Below are 6,000 nucleotides of genomic sequence, written 5' to 3'. Positions count from 1 at the left end.
ATTTCAACATTTCTTATATATTTGAGTGAGTTTGCATCTAACTTTGTCAGATATAGGCGATTAACATCCATTGAAGCCCATTGAGGTCGACTGTCACTTTGTGTTGATTGAAAATTTTTAAAGTCTATCTCCCTAATTTGAAGTCAAATTTCGACATTTCTCATATATTTGAGTGTGTATGCATCTAACTTTGTCAGATATACGCGATTAACATTCATTGAAGTCCATTGAGGTCAACTGTCACTTTGTGTTGATAGAAAATTTTCAAAGTCTATCTTCCTAATTTGAAGTCGAATCTCAATATTTCTTATATATTCGAGAGAGTTTGCATCTAACTTTGTCAGATATCGTCGATTAACATCTACTGAAGCTAATTGAGGTCGACTGTCACTTTGTGTTGATTGAAAATTTTCAAAGTCTATCTTCCTAATTTGAAGTCGAATTTCAACATTTCTTATATATTTGAGAGAGTTTGCATCTAACTTTGTCAGATATAGGCGATTAACATCCACTGAAGCCCAATGAGGTCGATTGTCAATTTGTGTTGATTGAAAATTTTCAAAGTCTATCTTCCTAATTTGAAGTCGAATTTCAACATTTCTTATATATTTGAGAGAGTTTGCATCTAACTTTGTCAGATATAGGCGATTAACATCCACTGAAGCCCAATGAGGTCGATTGTCACTTTGTGTTGATTGAAAATTTTCAAAGTCTATCTTCCTAATTTGAAGTCGAATTTCAACATTTCTTATATATTTGAGAGAGTTTGCATCTAACTTTGTCAGATATAGGCGATTAACATCCACTGAAGCCCAATGAGGTCGATTGTCACTTTGTGTTGATTGAAAATTTTCAAAGTCTATCTTCCTAATTTGAAGTCGAATTTCAACATTTCTTATATATTTGAGAGAGTTTGCATCTATCTTTGTCAGATATCGTCGATTAACTTCCATTGAAGCCCATTGAGGTCTACTGTCACTTTGTGTTGATTGAAAATTTCAAAGTCTATCTTCCTAATTTGAAGTCGAATTTCAACATTTCTTATATATTTGAGAGAGTTTGCATCTAACTTTGTCAGATATCGTCGATTTACATCCATTGAAGTCCATTGAGGTCAACTGTCACTTTGTGTTGATTGAAAATTTTCAAAGTCTATCTTCCTAATTTAAAGTCGAATTTCAATATTTCTTATATATTCGAGAGAGTTTGCATCTAACTTTGTCAGATATCGTCGATTAACATCTACTGAAGCTAATTGAGGTCGACTGTCACTTTGTGTTGATTGAAAATTTTCGAAGTCTATCTTCCTAATTTGAAGTCGAATTTCAACATTTCTCATATATTTGAGTGAGTTTGCATCTAACTTTGTCAGATATAGGCGATTAACATCCATTGAAGCCCATTGAGGTCGATTGTCAATTTGTGTTGATTGAAAATTTTCAAAGTCTATCTTCCTAATTTGAAGTCGAATTTCAACATTTCTTATATATTTGAGAGAGTTTGCATCTATCTTTGTCAGATATCGTCGATTAACTTCCATTGAAGCCCATTGAGGTCTACTGTCACTTTGTGTTGATTGAAAATTTCAAAGTCTATCTTCCTAATTTGAAGTCGAATTTCAACATTTCTTATATATTTGAGAGAGTTTGCATCTAACTTTGTCAGATATCGTCGATAAACATCTACTGAAGCCAATTGAAGTCAACTGTCACTTTGTGTTGATTGAAAATTTTCAAAGTCTATCTTCCTAATTTGAAGTCGAATTTCAACATTTCTTATATATTTGAGTGAGTTTGCATCTAACTTTGTCAGATATAGGCGATTAACATCCATTGAAGCCCATTGAGGTCGACTGTCACTTTGTGTTGATTGAAAATTTTTAAAGTCTATCTCCCTAATTTGAAGTCAAATTTCAACATTTCTCATATATTTGAATGTGTTTGCATCTAACTTTGTCAGATATACGCGATTAACATCCATTGAAGTCCATTGAGGTCAACTGACACTTTGTGTTGATTGAAAATTTTCAAAGTCTATCTTCCTAATTTGAAGTCGAATTTCAACATTTCTTATATATTTGAGTGAGTTTGCATCTATCTTTGTCAGATATCGTCGATTAACTTCCATTGAAGCCCATTGAGGTCTACTGTCACTTTGTGTTGATTGAAAATTTCAAAGTCTATCTTCCTAATTTGAAGTCGAATTTCAACATTTCTTATATATTTGAGAGAGTTTGCATCTATCTTTGTCAGATATCGTCGATTAACTTCCATTGAAGCCCATTGAGGTCTACTGTCACTTTGTGTTGATTGAAAATTTCAAAGTCTATCTTCCTAATTTGAAGTCGAATTTCAACATTTCTTATATATTTGAGTGAGTTTGCATCTAACTTTGTCAGATATAGGCGATTAACATCCATTGAAGCCCATTGAGGTCGATTGTCAATTTGTGTTGATTGAAAATTTTCAAAGTCTATCTTCCTAATTTGAAGTCGAATTTCAACATTTCTTATATATTTGAGTGAGTTTGCATCTAACCTTGTCAGATATAGGCGATTAACATCCATTGAAGCCCATTGAGGTCGACTGTCACTTTGTGTTGATTGAAAATTTTTAAAGTCTATCTCCCTAATTTGAAGTCAAATTTCAACATTTCTCATATATTTGAGTGTGTTTGCATCTAACTTTGTCAGATATACGCGATTAACATCCATTGAAGTCCATTGAGGTCAACTGACACTTTGTGTTGATTGAAAATTTTCAAAGTCTATCTTCCTAATTTGAAGTCGAATTTCAACATTTCTTATATATTTGAGTGAGTTTGCATCTATCTTTGTCAGATATCGTCGATTAACTTCCATTGAAGCCCATTGAGGTCTACTGTCACTTTGTGTTGATTGAAAATTTCAAAGTCTATCTTCCTAATTTGAAGTCGAATTTCAACATTCCTTATATATTTGAGAGAGTTTGCATCTATCTTTGTCAGATATCGTCGATTAACTTCCATTGAAGCCCATTGAGGTCTACTGTCACTTTGTGTTGATTGAAAATTTCAAAGTCTATCTTCCTAATTTGAAGTCGAATTTCAACATTTCTTATATATTTGAGAGAGTTTGCATCTAACTTTGTCAGATATCGTCGATTAACTTCAATTGAAGCCCATTGAGGTCTACTGTCACTTTGTGTTGATTGAAAATTTCAAAGTCTATCTTCCTAATTTGAAGTCGAATTTCAACATTTCTTATATATTTGAGTGAGTTTGCATCTAACTTTGTCAGATATAGGCGATTAACATCCATTGAAGCCCATTGAGGTCGATTGTCAATTTGTGTTGATTGAAAATTTTCAAAGTCTATCTTCCTAATTTGAAGTCGAATTTCAATATTTCTTATATATTTGAGTGAGTTTGCATCTAACCTTGTCAGATATAGGCGATTAACATCCATTGAAGCCCATTGAGGTCGACTGTCACTTTGTGTTGATTGAAAATTTTTAAAGTCTATCTCCCTAATTTAAAGTCAAATTTCAACATTTCTCATATATTTGAGTGTGTTTGCATCTAACTTTGTCAGATATACGCGATTAACATCCATTGAAGTCCATTGAGGTCAACTGACACTTTGTGTTGATTGAAAATTTTCAAAGTCTATCTTCCTAATTTGAAGTCGAATTTCAACATTTCTTATATATTTGAGTGAGTTTGCATCTATCTTTGTCAGATATCGTCGATTAACTTTCCATTGAAGCCCATTGAGGTCTACTGTCACTTTGTGTTGATTGAAAATTTCAAAGTCTATCTTCCTAATTTGAAGTCGAATTTCAACATTCCTTATATATTTGAGAGAGTTTGCATCTATCTTTGTCAGATATCGTCGATTAACTTCCATTGAAGCCCATTGAGGTCTACTGTCACTTTGTGTTGATTGAAAATTTCAAAGTCTATCTTCCTAATTTGAAGTCGAATTTCAACATTTCTTATATATTTGAGTGAGTTTGCATCTAACTTTGTCAGATATAGGCGATTAACATCCATTGAAGCCCATTGAGGTCGATTGTCAATTTGTGTTGATTGAAAATTTTCAGTCTATCTTCCTAATTTGAAGTCGAATTTCAACATTTCTTATATATTTGAGAGAGTTTGCATCTAACTTTGTCAGATATCGTCGATTAACATCTACTGAAGCCAATTGAAGTCAACTGTCACTTTGTGTTGATTGAAAATTTTCAAAGTCTATCTTCCTAATTTGAAGTCGAATTTCAACATTTCTTATATATTTGAGTGAGTTTGCATCTATCTTTGTCAGATATCGTCGATTAACTTCCATTGAAGCCCATTGAGGTCTACTGTCACTTTGTGTTGATTGAAAATTTCAAAGTCTATCTTCCTAATTTGAAGTCGAATTTCAACATTTCTCATATATTTGAGAGAGTTTGCATCTATCTTTGTCAGATATCGTCGATTAACTTCCATTGAAGCCCATTGAGGTCTACTGTCACTTTGTGTTGATTGAAAATTTCAAAGTCTATCTTCCTAATTTGAAGTCGAATTTCAACATTTCTTATATATTTGAGTGAGTTTGCATCTATCTTTGTCAGATATCGTCGATTAACTTCCATTGAAGCCCATTGAGGTCTACTGTCACTTTGTGTTGATTGAAAATTTCAAAGTCTATCTTCCTAATTTGAAGTCGAATTTCAACATTTCTTATATATTTGAGTGAGTTTGCATCTAACTTTGTCAGATATAGGCGATTAACTTCCATTGAAGCCCATTGAGGTCTACTGTCACTTTGTGTTGATTGAAAATTTCAAAGTCTATCTTCCTAATTTGAAGTCGAATTTCAACATTTCTTATATATTTGAGAGAGTTTGCATCTAACTTTGTCAGATATCGTCGATTTACATCCATTGAAGTCCATTGAGGTCAACTGTCACTTTGTGTTGATTGAAAATTTTCAAAGTCTATCTTCCTAATTTGAAGTCGAATTTCAATATTTCTTATATATTCGAGAGAGTTTGCATCTAACTTTGTCAGATATCGTCGATTAACATCTACTGAAGCTAATTGAGGTCGACTGTCACTTTGTGTTGATTGAAAATTTTCAAAGTCTATCTTCCTAATTTGAAGTCGAATTTCAACATTTCTCATATATTTGAGTGAGTTTGCATCTAACTTTGTCAGATATAGGCGATTAACATCCATTGAAGCCCATTGAGGTCGATTGTCAATTTGTGTTGATTGAAAATTTTCAAAGTCTATCTTCCTAATTTGAAGTCGAATTTCAACATTTCTTATATATTTGAGAGAGTTTGCATCTATCTTTGTCAGATATCGTCGATTAACTTCCATTGAAGCCCATTGAGGTCTACTGTCACTTTGTGTTGATTGAAAATTTCAAAGTCTATCTTCCTAATTTGAAGTCGAATTTCAACATTTCTTATATATTTGAGAGAGTTTGCATCTAACTTTGTCAGATATCGTCGATTAACATCTACTGAAGCCAATTGAAGTCAACTGTCACTTTGTGTTGATTGAAAATTTTCAAAGTCTATCTTCCTAATTTGAAGTCGAATTTCAACATTTCTTATATATTTGAGTGAGTTTGCATCTAACTTTGTCAGATATAGGCGATTAACATCCATTGAAGCCCATTGAGGTCGACTGTCACTTTGTGTTGATTGAAAATTTTTAAAGTCTATCTCCCTAATTTGAAGTCAAATTTCAACATTTCTCATATATTTGAATGTGTTTGCATCTAACTTTGTCAGATATACGCGATTAACATCCATTGAAGTCCATTGAGGTCAACTGACACTTTGTGTTGATTGAAAATTTTCAAAGTCTATCTTCCTAATTTGAAGTCGAATTTCAACATTTCTTATATATTTGAGTGAGTTTGCATCTATCTTTGTCAGATATCGTCGATTAACTTCCATTGAAGCCCATTGAGGTCTACTGTCACTTTGTGTTGATTGAAAATTTCAAAGTCTATCTTCCTAA

This window comes from Diorhabda sublineata, chromosome 10 (assembly GCF_026230105.1).
Source record: "Diorhabda sublineata isolate icDioSubl1.1 chromosome 10, icDioSubl1.1, whole genome shotgun sequence".
In the NCBI taxonomy this organism is placed as follows: domain Eukaryota; kingdom Metazoa; phylum Arthropoda; class Insecta; order Coleoptera; family Chrysomelidae; genus Diorhabda; species Diorhabda sublineata.
The sequence above is the reverse complement of the archived record's forward strand: the minus strand, read 5'-3'. Positions refer to the sequence as shown.